The sequence below is a fragment of the Cupressus sempervirens genome, chromosome 5 (assembly GCF_028749045.1).
Source record: "Cupressus sempervirens isolate cs-2001-9-10 chromosome 5, ASM2874904v1, whole genome shotgun sequence".
Taxonomy (NCBI): Eukaryota; Viridiplantae; Streptophyta; class Pinopsida; order Cupressales; family Cupressaceae; genus Cupressus; species Cupressus sempervirens.
In genome coordinates this window covers 941,110,099-941,126,451 of record NC_143122.1, presented here as the reverse complement: position 1 = coordinate 941,126,451, position 16,353 = coordinate 941,110,099, and the positions used below count along the sequence as shown (strand labels likewise).

The following is a 16,353-nucleotide window of genomic DNA, read 5'->3' as shown; positions in this document are numbered from 1 at the left end:
GCAAATTTAGCCGTTTCCGCAAATCCTAGCCGACCCATCCCTAGTGGTGTGACGTAACATTATTTGCAACGTCTCAATAAGGAGAGTTCTACAGACTTGTCCGACAGGCGTATTCAACTTTCAATCATGAGAGCAACTGTCACGTGTCAATATACACGCGCGCCATAAGTAACCACAACCAGGAAGGAAGCCGGAAAGAGTATCGCTCACAGGAAACGAATACAATCTTTATTTATGGATTTAGAGCCATCTCAAACGGGGTGTGTAGTTGGAAATTAAAAATTTACATGAGAGTTTTAGTAATGTGGTTAGGTTTTAATCAAACCCTATTCAGCTAGGAAGACTGATGAGTAGAGATATTGTAGAGGATTCACCAATTACAATTAAGGCCTCAAACTGTGAAAAATCAAACTATTGCAGTCACTGATTATTAATCTCCTATCGTAAACGATTATTAAACTGCTGAAAACAAATTCTCGGCTAATATCGAAAAATAACACAACTGCAACTTCACTTAAAATACGGAAAGAAATGCGCAACAGAATCAACACAATATTTTCGGACAAATTGTCCCTGGAAAAACCCCTAAGGGAAAACCAGTTCTACAGATGAGAAATTATATTAAACTTCAACAAATCAAGAGATACAAAATTCCTTGCCTCACACTGGCAAAACTCCGACAACCTCCTAATTTCTCCCGCTGATATTTCTCACTGCTATCCCTGCGCTAACACTGCGCCCTTGCTAACACTGCAAGACTGTTTGCTAACACTGCAAACTGCTTCACAAAAGCTTCTTCCTGTGCCCTTGCTAACACTGCAAGACTATTTGCTACCACTGCAAACTGTTTCACCAAAGCTTCTTCCTGTGCCCTTGCTAACACTGCAAGACTGTTTGCTAACACTGCAAACTGCTTCACCAAAGCTTCACACTGTGCCCTTGCTAACACTGCAAGACTGTTTGCTAACACTGCAAACTGCTTCACAAAAGCTTCTTCCTTGCGCTCCAAATGCCCCCTAGACCCCTTTTTATACTACTCCTGTTGGTAAACCAACGACCGAGATTAAATCTAACCAACGGTTGAGATTAAGACAACTCGACAGCCAATAATAGAATTGGTTGCAAAGTGTCCAAAAGGAATCACTAAAATTAGTAAATAATAACCATTTACTAATTTTTGGCAAGTAGACAAACAGTTGTCCAAACCACCCATAAATACAACCGCTATTCATAAATAAGGACGAACAGCTGTCCAAGCTACCCATAAATAGTGCTGCTATTTCTGGGTCAGAAATAACAGCTGTCCAACTAACAATAATTAACACAAACCGTCTGGAATGCAGAGCAGAAACAGAGAGAACATCATCTTCAAGACCCTGCCTTCATCCATTAGACTACCTATAAATCATTTCCATGAAATGACGATAGATGAAACGGGGCATTAGCTGCATCGCTTTTGCCTGTTTCATTTCCATCTCCAAGAAGACCTATCAATGCTGGAATGGCTTCTGGAGTCTCTCCTATTAATTTTTCATATTTATCTATAGAGGAAATCCTAAAAGAGTGTTGCAGATGCATTCTAGTTTAATTGCTGCATCCAACTTTTACAACACTAATGATTGGTTGCAATGCACTAGACTCCATTTATTGCTCTCATTCATTGATAGATTCATTCATAAGCAGCCTGCTTTTTACAGAGCCTTTCCACAAGAGATTCTACTGTCAATTTTGTCCCTTGTATCACAAGCCTTACCACTGCTGGATGCACCCTAAATTCACGCAATGCCTGAAAATGTTTTTCCTCATTCCATGGAACAGTGTAACGCCACTGAATTTGATCTTAAAGGCAATGCTAAATATAAAGGCAGATTTTTATTCAACATAATCCTATGATCATATCTTCGTCTTCAATATTTAGTTCATTTAATTGAAAAATCGTCAAGGGCAAAGCAAATTTAATTTCACCAGTCTGTTACAAAGTTCACATCATTCATTATACTTCCAATTCAAATAGTTTTTATTGACTGAAAACTACAGAGCTGGGTCTTTAGACCATGAATTTACATTCCGTCCATGTTATCAACAGAAAAGGTGGATAACATGTAGTTTATTTGGTTATTAGACCATGGGTGAATTTATATTCGATCCATGATCATACGCTATAACTTTTTATGCAGAGTATGTAGTTTACAAGACAAATGTCTGCCTTGCGACAGATTTGTCTACATTTTACATTGATCCTTGATCGAAGGATACAATGTACAACAAATAGGCAACAATCAAACAAATCTAAAGAATGAGTCGGAGGAGTGCATCGCTACATCACCGAAGCAACTGGATTGTGACTGTCAGAGGCGAGAATGTTTTGAGGATATTGGGAAGGCTCCCAATTTTGAAGGATTCTAATCAGTGAATTGGCTTTCTTTCTTGCTCGAGGAGTGCCCGATGTGAGAAGACTATACAAACAAGGCATCAGTGATGGCATTCTCAACAACATATTTACAGTTTGAGCTCCTTTATGGCAGCACAACAATAGTAAGATAGCAGCTGAATTCTCCTTGCATTTGGGTGAGGAAGAGGCTGATCTAAGAAGACTGATAAGTAGAGGTATTGCAGAGGCTTCACTAATTGCAGTTAAACCTTCAGATTGTCTGGAAAGCAGAGCAAGAACAGAGCAAGCCTCATCTACAAGATCTGTTCTTTCATCTGTTAGAAGATCAAGCAGCAAAGGGACTGCCCCAGCTGCTACTACCTGCAAATCATTTCCATGAAAAGATGATAGTCGAAACAGGGCATTCGCAGCATCGCTTATGCCTCTTGCACTTCCATCTCGAAGAAGATCTATCAAAGCTGGAATGGCTTCTGCAGTCTCTCCTGTCAATTTCTTATATTTATCTACACAAGAGATACTCAAGAGGGTTGCAGCTGCATTCTCCCGAGCTTCCATGCTTCTCCCACTTCCTACAACCCTAATGATTGGCTGCAACGCACAAGACTGCATTATTCTATTTTTATTGCTCGCATCTATAGATAGATTCAGAAGGGCAGTTACAGCATTTTCTTGAGCTTTGGGATCCTTTGAAGAAAGCAATGGCACAAGTAATGGTATGGCCCCTGCTTCTGCAATACAAGCTGTAGTCGCATTTCTGTCATCATTGCCAAACTCTTTTAGGCCAATTTATGTTTGATGATTAGTATTATTATTTTAGAGATTATGAGAGGTTGTTTTACACTCAATTTATTATATGATGAGATGACTTGGTACTCTATATTTCATGCATGTACGATGATTATTCAATGTTTTCAATTATCAATGATGATTAGTTATATGATTTATTATCACACGTGCTTTCTTATGGATACTTACCCCATACTGCATGTGTATGGTGTGCGTGTTTGTTTTCTTTATGTATGGTGTTTCTGATGTGGTTAAGGAAGGGAGTCGTAGTCACCTGCTAGTCGGGATCTACACGATGCACCACTTCCTGCCATTGTCTGTTTAGCTTAGAATATTGTGTCTGTACATGCGTGAATTTTATGCAGGTTGCAGGGACCGGGTATCGACTTCCCTGAATTGCCAGGATGAGCGTACCCTATCGCTTTATCTCAATGGTAAGAGAGGGGAGATAAACTCTTAAGTCCAAATCCTAAACCCTTTAGCCAATTGTCCTAATTGATAATTAGGACAAGTATCTGAGTTAAGTACCCTCCGAATGCATCAAATGATGTTATTTCGTGATTATAACCCTTTTTGTTTGATTTAGTATGTGTTCTTCTATGATGGGTTTTCATATGTTGCTTTATGAGTCCTTGATGTATTTTCTATTAATTAAGTTTAATTAAAATGATTAATTAATGATTTAATTTAATAGAAAATTATTATGATATTTTAATATTTAATTGTATTTAATTAATTGAGAAATTAATTAAATAAAAAGAATTAAATTTGGAAATAAAAGTTTTAAGTATAATTTTAGAATGTGATAATATTTATTTAATTTAATAATAATATATATTTAGAGTTCATTTTTAAATAAATGCTAAATATTATTATTAATTGAATTAATAAATATTTTATCAATTAAAGTTTCTTAAATAAATTAAAAGTGGAAAAGATATTAAATTATTAAAGGTTTCTAGATCGCATGATCTAAGCATGAGTTTAAATATAAAAGAAATTAATTAAAACGATTAATTAATGATTTAATTTAATAGAAGATTATTATGACATTTTAATATTTAATTATTATTTTTATTTAAATTGAGAAATTAATTAAATAAAAGGAATTAAATTTGGAGATAAAAGCTTTAAGTCTAAATTTAGAACTTGATAATATTTAGTTAATTTAATAATAATATATTTAGAGTTCATTTTTAAATAAATGCTAAATATTATTATTATTTGAGTTAATAAATATTTTTACCAATTTAGTTTCTAAAATAATTTAAAAAGTGAAAATATAATTATTTAATAAAAGATTCTAGTTCGCATGACTTATGCATAAGATTAAATAAAAGAAATTTATTAAAAGATAAAAATAAGTGAAAATAATAATGTTACTTTAATTTCATAAAGTGCGCATGAGATTAAAAGTAATAAAGATTAAAAATAGAAGTCAAGTGGAATATTAGATAAAGTTATTTAATAATTCAACTTAATGTGCATGAAAGTTGAATGCAAAAGAATAAGAAAAGATAATAAAGGTTAATTTGGAGTTAACTGAGTTGTGCAAAGAGTCTTCTTGGGTAAATGCACAATTAGTGCCCCGAATTGAGGAAAAATTGCTTATCACAACTTTGAGGGTTCATTTTTGGAATATACGAAGTTGGACGAAAAATTTTGGTGAGACATCTTTTGGAAGCGATTTTCAGAAGGCAAATACCAAAGAAAGATTTTGGGAAGAAGGTTATTGAGAGGAGCGAATTCTCTTGCAGTTCCTGGGGATTTCATAATAGCATCAGGATCAGGTAGGGTCTTGTGTTGTTGATTATCGATTAAATATGCAATTATCCTTTCTTGTCTTCTTCGTGTCTGGGATTTGTAAATCCGAATTATTTGTGATGAAAGTTTTAAGCTTTCAATATTGTGAATTTATTAATTGTTCGTCAATAGTTTCTGTATCCATGGAGACTGGATGAATTATTAGAACCCTTGTTTTCTTGATTTAGAAATTAAGATTTATTTAGGTAAGGATTTTGAATGTAAAACTGAAAGTTCTAAGTTTTAAAAATATATATATATATATATTTTTCTTGGAGGATATTGTCTTAATGAAAATTAAATCAAACTAAATTTAAAATAAACATTATTTATTTTATATAAATATATATATATATATATATATATATATATATATATATATATATATATATATATATATATATATATATATATATATATATATATATATATTATTTTAATAAAATTAAATAAATCTTATTTAAAATAAAATTAATTATTTAATACTTTTATTAAAATCGAAAATGGAGATTTTTTTTATATTTTAAAAAAAAAAAAAATATTACGATTTAAATTTTTATAAATCGTTTAAAAAAAAAAAAACGTTTTAAATAGAATTACTTTATTTAATATTGTTATTAGATAATTTAAAATTATTAAATTTTAAATTATATTGAAATTTTATTATTATTTATTAATAATTTTATAAATAAATAAATTATTAATAAATATAATATGATTCTTTATGTATCATTAATTAATCTTAGTTATAGTTTGACTTAATTAAGATTAATTAAATCAAATATTTGTGTAAGCAAGTTTAATATTATAACATCGATTTTAATGGAAGCTCAGATTATTATAATCAACAAGGATTATTAATAATTTAATTATTACCTTAGATTGTTTTAGGACTTTGACTTAAGATCAATTAAGGGTAATTAGGTGTTTCATTTGGAGTTAGGAATGGGTTACTTTGTAAAGGTGAACTATGGGTTCTATCTGTTTAAAACATACGTTCAACTGGAAATGGAAACCTCAATAGTATATTATCAATTAAATTGAACTATAAAACTTTTTATTTGAAAATAAACACTGAAAACTGAAACCTTATTGTTTAACTCAACTGTATATTTCAAATCAAAACCAATTGTGAGACTATGATGTTTTCTATATATTGTTTATGTTTGAGTGTTATGGGGTTGGTTTAGCATTGACCAGTTTAGGTTGTCCCCAGAGGCTCGGGGTTGTGAATGTGATGTTATGATGATTTGTTCTCGATCTTTTCAAACCAACCAAGGTAATGTGATAGTATGCTCTATGATGGATGTATTTACTGTTTGTTATTGCTTTCCAATTTCCTTGTGTGAAGCTGAGGTGTATGTATTTGAGATACTTGACTTAACCATTTTCGAGTCTCGATCAGTTATATTTGATAACCATTTTTGAGTCTCGATCAGTTATACTTGGTTTGCTTTTAGGTCGCTTAAGAGGACTGAAGTGTTGGTTATGTTCTTGATGATGTCATGTTTTGACTTGACCATTTTGGAGTCTTCGATCAGTATTGTAATTTACTATTGGGATACTTTCTGGTTGCTCATTGGAGAACCATTGGATTTTGTGATTTATCATTGATGTCTTCAGTTGCTGATAGAGAACTGTCGTGATCATATGATTATTATTGGATGCTTATCTATTGCTCATGAAGAACTGATGTAATTTTGTGGCTTATCTTTTATGATGTTTTTCAGTTGCTTGTATAGGACTGAGGTGATTTTATTATGATTCTTGATTTGTGATTTCATGAGCCTAGGGTAGGTTATCTATGTGTAGAGTCAGGAAGTGGCTTGCAATGGGGATCGGGGCCCTAAGAGGCTGCCTGGAGTAACCCATTGTAAGTTGTTTTAATAAGTGAAAACATTTACACTAAATAAGGGAAAATGAACCTAATAAGATAATTGTATGTTCTCTCCCATGCCTTGAGTGCTAGTACAGACTAGGATGGGGTAGAGAGAACGCTTGGTTACGACCTTGCACTCCACAGTATGCCTCATCAGTACGAGAGGATACTAGTGGCCGCAGGGATCAGTAAGGACCCGAGATTCTTAAGGGATTGCTTGGGTAACTTCTACGTGACCTTTGCGATGACACTTTCCCGCTTGCATATTAGGTTTCCTACGTGTCTTGTGGTACCTCTGGGGTTTAGATGTCGATCTTTTTAGGAACCCTTGAGTTAACATACTTATAGGATTTCCTGGACTTAGAGAGTATTTATGATTATAGGTTTTGTTATCCTATTTGGGACTTGAGACTATCTCCTCAGCGCGGTGGGAGTGGACCATTTAGGTTCCACGCGGTCGGGTGGTAGTGCTTTTACTCTTACCATTGAGATCCGTTCCGTGGTCACCGTGGCTGGAGTTTTCGTGATTGGGATTTACCTTCACTATGTCCTTGGATTATTATGATGGATGGTTAGATTTTATGTTAGATGTTTTATCATTATGGATGTATGGACATATCAAGTATGGTGAATAGTTTTGTATATATCTTTACTGTACTTTGTATCATGGATTCATGGAGGTTGATGTATTTCTATTATTACATATGTATATTCTTTTAAGCCTTTCATACCCTGTGACTTGTATAGTGGATGATTGAGCATTCCGAATTAATTTGCCGAGAGGCATTCGGAACAAATGTATATTATGGACATGGGACTTTCTGATTATTCTTTCATATGTATGTGATAGTTGTTAGACTTAGAATTAATTAAATTTAAACGTGACTCAACGTCTTGGGATCTTTAAGAAATGTAACTTACAATGTATGTTGTCAATGATTACATGTTATTGCTTCCGCTACTATGTGTTTGATGTGTACGTTATACTTCTTGTTAAAAAAAAAAAATGTTTAGCAAACTTAGTAAAACTTTAGGTTAATTCTTTTGGATCCCTTGGCGGAGCGTTACATCTGGTATCAGAGCCCGAGTTTCTACATTGGGAGCTCTGGGTATATTGGAACGCCACTAGTGTTAACTAGTTGAACAAAAATGCAAACCTTAAACTGGAACTTGAAACTAGTTGAACTGAAACATTATGTAAACTATTAGTTACCTATTTTTCATACTTCAACACTTAGGCTTCAAAACTGAAATCATACTTAAACTAAAATTATAGGTAAACTAAAAATTGAAAATAGCTTGTTTGCAAAACATGTGTCTTTTATCTATGTGTTTCAGTAGTATGTTTCATGGTTATTTTAGCATCTTGTGTCTTGGATATTATTGTAGGATGGTATCTGGGACGAGATCTTCCGTTAGAGGCCGTAGCCTTGGCCGTGGCAGAGGTTGTGGACAAGGCAGAGGTATTAGTGTTCATGAGTCTATCCACGAGAGCCCCATTCAGGAGGAGAATAGGGAAGAGCAAGTCAGTGAGCATCAGGAAGAGAACCATAGAGAGGAGCATGCTGACTCGGAGGAGGTTGACATGAGGCAAATGATGCGAACCATCATTGATCGCCTACCTCCTGTTCTTGAGCAGGATAGAGCACATCGGGCAAGACATGAGCATAGACCTAGGTCTAGGAGCCCTCTGAGGGATTGACATAGATCCATTGTATCTTCACAGATGAAGGACCTTCAGAGGTCCAAGGTCAAGCCCTTTAATGGACAGGGTTCTGGATATGTAGCTGAGCAGTGGCTTATTGCCCTTGACAGGATTTTTGCTATGCAGGACTTTGACAGTAATGTCAAAGCGAGGTTTGCTATCACCAACCTAGAGTTCTTTGGGGCCACCTGGTGGACTATTGAGGAAAAGAAGTTGGGCATTAGCATGGGTAGTGTCACTTGGGAGATTTTCTTAGAGAGCTTCCGTGAGCGATTCCTACCAGAGGAATGGAAACAGCATAGAGCAGATGAGTTCCATAACCTGAGACAGTTCACTATGACCGTTATAGAGTATGAGTGCAAGTTCTATGAGCTCATGCCTTTTTCGGGATTCAGTGACAACCCAGCACAGTTGGCACAACATTTCATTAGAGGCCTGAACAACCGTTTAATTGGGGGTGTTAAGGTGTTTGAACCTAAAACCCTCAAGGATGCGGTACATCGAGCTGTCCTTGTAGAGCAGAGTGTGAACTTAGGACATGGGGGTTTTGTAGGAGCACCTTCAGCATCAGGATCGAAGGGTGGTCAAGGAACAGGTGGCAATAGGAAACTTCCGACTGGGGGTAATCAGCGGCAGGAGGGTACTTATCCTCCAGCACAGAGTGGTGGCGGTGGTTCCAATACTAGGAACTATCACAACGCTCAGTGCAACAAGCACATCCAATATGACCAACCATCTCAGAGTGTTCAGTCTTATCCTAGTGGGGGTAGTTCCCACCAGTCTAGTGCACCTAGACCTCAGAGGAGCTTCAATGGAGAGTGTTTCTCATGTGGACAACGCGGACACAAGTCGTCTCGTTGCCCTCAAGGGAAACCACAGTTCTCAGGCCAGAGACCCGCAGCTTCAGAACCTACAGTTGGTGGCATGGATAGAGCTCAGAGAGTGTACTCAGTGGAGTCTTATCCTCCTACAGGGGGAAAGGGTCCAATGGGACCCGCACAGTGAGTCCTTAGCTTTTCTTTTGTTGTAGGCTTCCAGGAGTAAGCCTAAGTCTAGGGGGGGTGGATGTAGTGCCTGCCCCTAAGTCGCATTTCTGTCATCATTGCCAAACTCTTTTAGGCCAATTTATGTTTGATGATTAGTATTATTATTTTAGAGATTATCAGAGGTTGTTTTACACTCAATTTATTATATGATGAGATGACTTGGTACTCTATATTTCATGCATGTATGATGATTATTCAATGTTTTCAATTATCAATGATGATTAGTTATATGGTTTATTATCACACGTGCTTTCTTATGGATACTTACCCCATACTGCATGTGTATGGTGTGCGTGTTTGTTTTCTTTATGTATGGTGTTTCTGATGTGGTTAAGGAAGGGAGTCGTAGTCACCTGCTAGTCGGGATCTACACGATGCACCACTTCCTGCCATTGTCTGTTTAGCTTAGAATATTGTGTCTGTACATGCGTGAATTTTATGCAGGTTGCAGGGACCGGGTATCGACTTCCCTGAATTGCCAGGATGAGCGTACCCTATCGCTTTATCTCAATGGTAAGAGAGGGGAGATAAACTCTTAAGTCCAAATCCTAAACCCTTTAGCCAATTGTCCTAATTGATAATTAGGACAAGTATCTGAGTTAAGTACCCTCCGAATGTATCAAATGATGTTATTTCGTGATTATAACCCTTTTTGTTTGATTTAGTATGTGTTCTTCTATGATGGGTTTTCATATGTTGCTTTATGAGTCCTTGATGTATTTTCTATTAATTAAGTTTAATTAAAATGATTAATTAATGATTTAATTTAATAAAAAATTATTATGATATTTTAATATTTAATTGTATTTAATTAATTGAGAAATTAATTAAATAAAAAGAATTAAATTTGGAAATAAAAGTTTTAAGTATAATTTTAGAATGTGATAATATTTATTTAATTTAATAATAATATATATTTAGAGTTCATTTTTAAATAAATGCTAAATATTATTATTAATTGAATTAATAAATATTTTATCAATTAAAGTTTCTTAAATAAATTAAAAGTGGAAAAGATATTAAATTATTAAAGGTTTCTAGATCGCATGATCTAAGCATGAGTTTAAATATAAAAGAAATTAATTAAAACGATTAATTAATGATTTAATTTAATAGAAGATTATTATGACATTTTAATATTTAATTATTATTTTTATTTAAATTGAGAAATTAATTAAATGAAAGGAATTAAATTTGGAGATAAAAGCTTTAAGTCTAAATTTAGAACTTGATAATATTTAGTTAATTTAATAATAATATATTTAGAGTTCATTTTTAAATAAATGCTAAATATTATTATTATTTGAGTTAATAAATATTTTTACCAATTTAGTTTCTAAAATAATTTAAAAAGTGAAAATATAATTATTTAATAAAAGATTCTAGTTCGCATGACTTATGCATAAGATTAAATAAAAGAAATTTATTAAAAGATAAAAATAAGTGAAAATAATAATGTTACTTTAATTTCATAAAGTGCGCATGAGATTAAAAGTAATAAAGATTAAAAATAGAAGTCAAGTGGAATATTAGATAAAGTTATTTAATAATTCAACTTAATGTGCATGAAAGTTGAATGCAAAAGAATAAGAAAAGATAATAAAGGTTAATTTGGAGTTAACTGAGTTGTGCAAAGAATCTTCTCGGGTAAATGCACAATTAGTGCCCCGAATTGAGGAGAAATTGCTTATCACAACTTTGGGGGTTCATTTTTGGAATATACGAAGTTGGACGGGAAATTTTGGTGAGACATCTTTTGGAAGCGATTTTCAGAAGGCAAATACCAAAGAAAGATTTTGGGAAGAAGGTTATTGAGAGGAGTGAATTCTCTTGCAGTTCCTGGGGATTTCATAATAGCATCAGGATCAGGTAGGGTCTTGTGTTTTTTATTATCGATTAAATATGCAATTATCCTTTCCTGTCTTCTTCGTGTCTGGGATTTGTAAATCCGAATTCTTTGTGATGAAAGTTTTAAGCTTTCAATATTGTGAATTTATTAATTGTTCGTCAATAGTTTCTGTATCCATGGAGACTGGATGAATTATTAGAACCCTTTTTTTCTTGATTTAGAAATTAAGATTTATTTAGGTAAGGATTTTGAATGTAAAACTGAAAGTTCTAAGTTTTAAAAATATATATATATATATATATATATATATTTTCCTTGGAGGATATTGTCTTAATGAAAATTAAATCAAACTAAATTTAAAATAAACATTATTTATTTTATATAAATATATATATATATATATATATTTATTTATTTATTGTTTTAATAAAATTAAATAAATCTTATTTAAAATAAAATTAATTATTTAATACTTTTATTAAAATCGAAAATGGAGATTTTTTTTATATTTAAAAAAAATAAAAAAATTACGATTTAAATTTTTATAAATCGTTTAAAAAAAAAAAAAGTTTTAAATAGAATTACTTTATTTAATATTGTTATTAGATAATTTAAAATTATTAAATTTTAAATTATATTGAAATTTTATTATTATTTATTAATAATTTTATAAATAAATAAATTATTAATAAATATAATATGATTCTTTATGTATCATTAATTAATCTTAGTTATAGTTTGACTTAATTAAGATTAATTAAATCGAATATTTGTGTAAGCAAGTTTAATATTATAACATCGATTTTAATGGAAGCTCAGATTATTATAATCAACAAGGATTATTAATAATTTAATTATTACTTTAGATTGTTTTAGGACTTTGACTTAAGATCAATTAAGGGTAATTAGGTGTTTCATTTGGAGTTAGGAATGGGTTACTTTGTAAAGGTGAACTATGGGTTCTATCTGTTTAAAACATACGTTCAACTGGAAATGGAAACCTCAATAGTATATTATCAATTAAATTGAACTATAAAACTTTTTATTTGAAAATAAACACTGAAAACTGAAACCTTATTGTTTAACTCAACTGTATATTTCAAATCAAAACCAATTGTGAGACTATGATGTTTTCTATATATTGTTTATGTTTGAGTGTTATGGGGTTGGTTTAGCATTGACCAGTTTAGGTTGTCCCCAGAGGCTCGGGGTTGTGAATGTGATGTTATGATGATTTGTTCTCGATCTTTTCAAACCAACCAAGGTAATGTGATAGTATGCTCTATGATGGATGTATTTACTGTTTGTTATTGCTTTCCAATTTCCTTGTGTGAAGCTGAGGTGTATGTATTTGAGATACTTGACTTAACCATTTTCGAGTCTCGATCAGTTATATTTGATAACCATTTTTGAGTCTCGATCAGTTATACTTGGTTTGCTTTTCGGTCGCTTAAGAGGACTGAAGTGTTGGTTATGTTCTTGATGATGTCATGTTTTGACTTGACCATTTTGGAGTCTTCGATCAGTATTGTAATTTACTATTGGGATACTTTCTGGTTGCTCATTGGAGAACCATTGGATTTTGTGATTTATCATTGATGTCTTCAGTTGCTGATAGAGAACTGTCGTGATCATATGATTATTATTGGATGCTTATCTGTTGCTCATGAAGAACTGATGTAATTTTGTGGCTTATCTTTTATGATGTTTTTCAGTTGCTTGTATAGGACTGAGGTGATTTTATTATGATTCTTGATTTGTGATTTCATGAGCCTAGGGTAGGTTATCTATGTGTAGAGTCGGGAAGTGGCTTGCAATGGGGATCGGGGCCCTAAGAGGCTGCCTGGAGTAACCCATTGTAAGTTGTTTTAATAAGTGAAAACATTTACACTAAATAAGGGAAAATGAACCTAATAAGATAATTGTATGTTCTCTCCCATGCCTTGAGTGCTAGTACAGACTAGGATGGGGTAGAGAGAACGCTTGGTTACGACCTTGCACTCCACAGTATGCCTCATCAGTACGAGAGGATACTAGTGGCCGCAGGGATCAGTAGGGACCCGGGATTCCTAAGGGATTGCTCGGGTAACTTCTACGTGACTTTTGCGATGACACTTTCCCGCTTGCATATTAGGTTTCCTACGTGTCTTGTGGTACCTCTAGGGTTTAGATGTCGATCTTTTTAGGAACCCTTGAGTTAGCATACTTATAGGATTTCTTGGACTTAGAGAGTATTTATGATTATAGGTTTTGTTATCCTATTTGGGACTTGAGACTATCTCCTCAGCGCGGTGGGAGTGGACCATTTAGGTTCCACGCGGTCGGGTGGTAGTGCTTTTACTCTTACCATTGAGATCCGTTCCGTGGTCACCGTGGCTGGAGTTTTCGTGATTGGGATTTACCTTCACTATGTCCTTGGATTATTATGATGGATGGTTAGATTTTATGTTAGATGTTTTATCATTATGGATGTATGGACATATCAAGTATGGTGAATAGTTTTGTATATATCTTTACTGTACTTTGTATCATGGATTCATGGAGGTTGATGTATTTCTATTATTACATATGTATATTCTTTTAAGCCTTTCATACCCTGTGACTTGTATAGTGGATGATTGAGCATTCTGAATTAATTTGCCGAGAGGCATTCGGAACAAATGTATATTATGGACATGGGACTTTCTGATTATTCTTTCATATGTATGTGATAGTTGTTAGACTTAGAATTAATTAAATTTAAACGTGACTCAACGTCTTGGGATCTTTAAGAAATGTAACTTACAATGTATGTTGTCAATGATTACATGTTATTGCTTCCGCTACTATGTGTTTGATGTGTACGTTATACTTCTTGTTAAAAAAAAAAAATGTTTAGCAAACTTAGTAAAACTTAAAATTAATTCTTTTGGATCCCTTGACGGGGCGTTACACAAGCCCTATTCTCCATACCACATTTAGCAAGTAGTCTGAGTTCATAAGCAGCCCGCTTTTTCACTTCAAATGATCCTGCACAAAGCCTTTTCACAAGAAATTCTGCCGTCATTTTAGCAGCTTGGATCGCTGCCTTAGTGCTTGGGATGCCTTCCAAGAAAGAACTTTTCTTGACACTTTCCGACTTTTCAAATGGGATTTTATGCTCTGCACAATACTGAACAATGAGGCTTCGAAGAGCATGATTTGGAGTCAGATTTGTGTTCACAAGCTTCTGCCCATTCTTTGGATATGTAGAGTGTCCTTCCTTGATCCATCTGGTAATGGATGCCAGATCATATGTTTGCCCTGTGCATACAATAACGGGCTCTTGCATCAAATCCAGTGAGATTGGACATCGGAAATCATCCGGTATAGCAGAATTGGAAACACTCTCAGAATCTACTGCGGCTGATTGCGTTCCGCTTGATGGTTGGAACTGTGAATCAGAATCCACCCAAAACAGGACACATTTACAGTAGCGGATGAAAGCAACCAAGGTATTAATTTGAGGCAAATTTTTCTGATCCTAACTCTTTCTGGCATCTCATCTCTTCCTCCAGTAGCTCTGTTTCTCTCTGACAATCCATTGCATTTTGGAGATTTAGGCCATCCAAAATCCTTATAAGTCGAGACTCATCCGGAGCTACCTCCTTGTCAAACTCATCCAGAATAGCAAAAACATCAGTGCAAAGTTGTTCCTCGACCTGATCAACAAACAATTTGGCTCTCTTGGCCTGATGATGAAGCAACTCTACTTGTTCCCTGACCTCATCTGAGAGATCCAACAATGTCAAAGGAAGGATATCCAGAGCAGAGGCCATGTCTTGTATCAAACCATAAAATTGGTTTGAGATTTCTTGTGCTTGTAAAAAGAACCAAACACAACTCCCATCACTACTACAATCCTCCAGCAAATGTTTAGTTTTCTGCAACGTAATAAACAATTTTCTAAAAGATTTCAAAGCAGGAGGAGGAAGGGAAATGCCCGAATCTCTGACCTCTTCAAAAAGTGTAGACAAGACCTTAACTTTCCGAGTGATGCAGACGGCATTTCTCCTCTGCCATTCTTGAGGCTTCTTCAAAGAGATTATCTGTTGAGCAAGAGAAATGAGAGCTTGTAATAAAGATTCAGCGGAAATGTAAACTTCAGGCAAAAGAACAGGACCTCCGGAAGCCCGCCTCTTCTTCCTAAGGAGCCATATATTTGATGGCAAAGGCACATTTTTCTCCATTTAAAGCCACACAACACAAAATAGAACTCTCTCCAATGTATGCAAGTATGAATTACAATAATCTACGCTGAAATTCAGCAGTTGAAACCAAGTTCTACCCCAAATTAGAGTCTGAATTCTAAATTCTAGCAATCCAAACTTTTCCCTACACAATCTGCAGTTACAGTCTGCGGCCAAAACTCGTCCGATTGAATAATGTGAACCAAATTGGGGAAACCTATAAATTTTGGATGAGATTCAACTTTTATTGCAGATGTATGAGACCTTTAATGGGTGGAGAGCAGAGTCACTTTATAGTGTTCGATCGGATATTCCCGGTTGTCCGTAGCTTCTGGCGCTTTTGCCGACTGGCAGGTGGCAGTCGTGGCATGGGACGAATGATATTTTAGAGTTGAATAGGATGAGGAACGGGGAAATTTCATTTGTACGCGTGTCAGAATTATGATTGCAAAGCTCTTTGATGACTGACACATGCCGGGGACAACTTGGTATATTTTGGCTCTTACGTCAGCACGTTGTGAATGGATATTCCTGAGTTGTGAATGTGCGTTGATCATATTTTTCGGTTAACTTAAGAATCAAAATGCAATTGTTTTTCCGATTTTCACTTAATTAAAAATATGTTCATTGGTGCATTTAATCTTTCCATAGATGCCGTCCTCTTAAGGTTTTAGTGTTTTTTATA

The 16,353-nt window shown here is 34.2% G+C and overlaps 1 pseudogene; it reads right to left on the bottom strand.

Annotated features, from left to right (window-relative positions):
* Positions 1-1,993: 1,993 nt before the first annotated feature.
* On the bottom strand, positions 1,994-15,783 carry LOC149559066 (U-box domain-containing protein 1-like; annotated as a pseudogene).
* Positions 15,784-16,353: the final 570 nt, after the last annotated feature.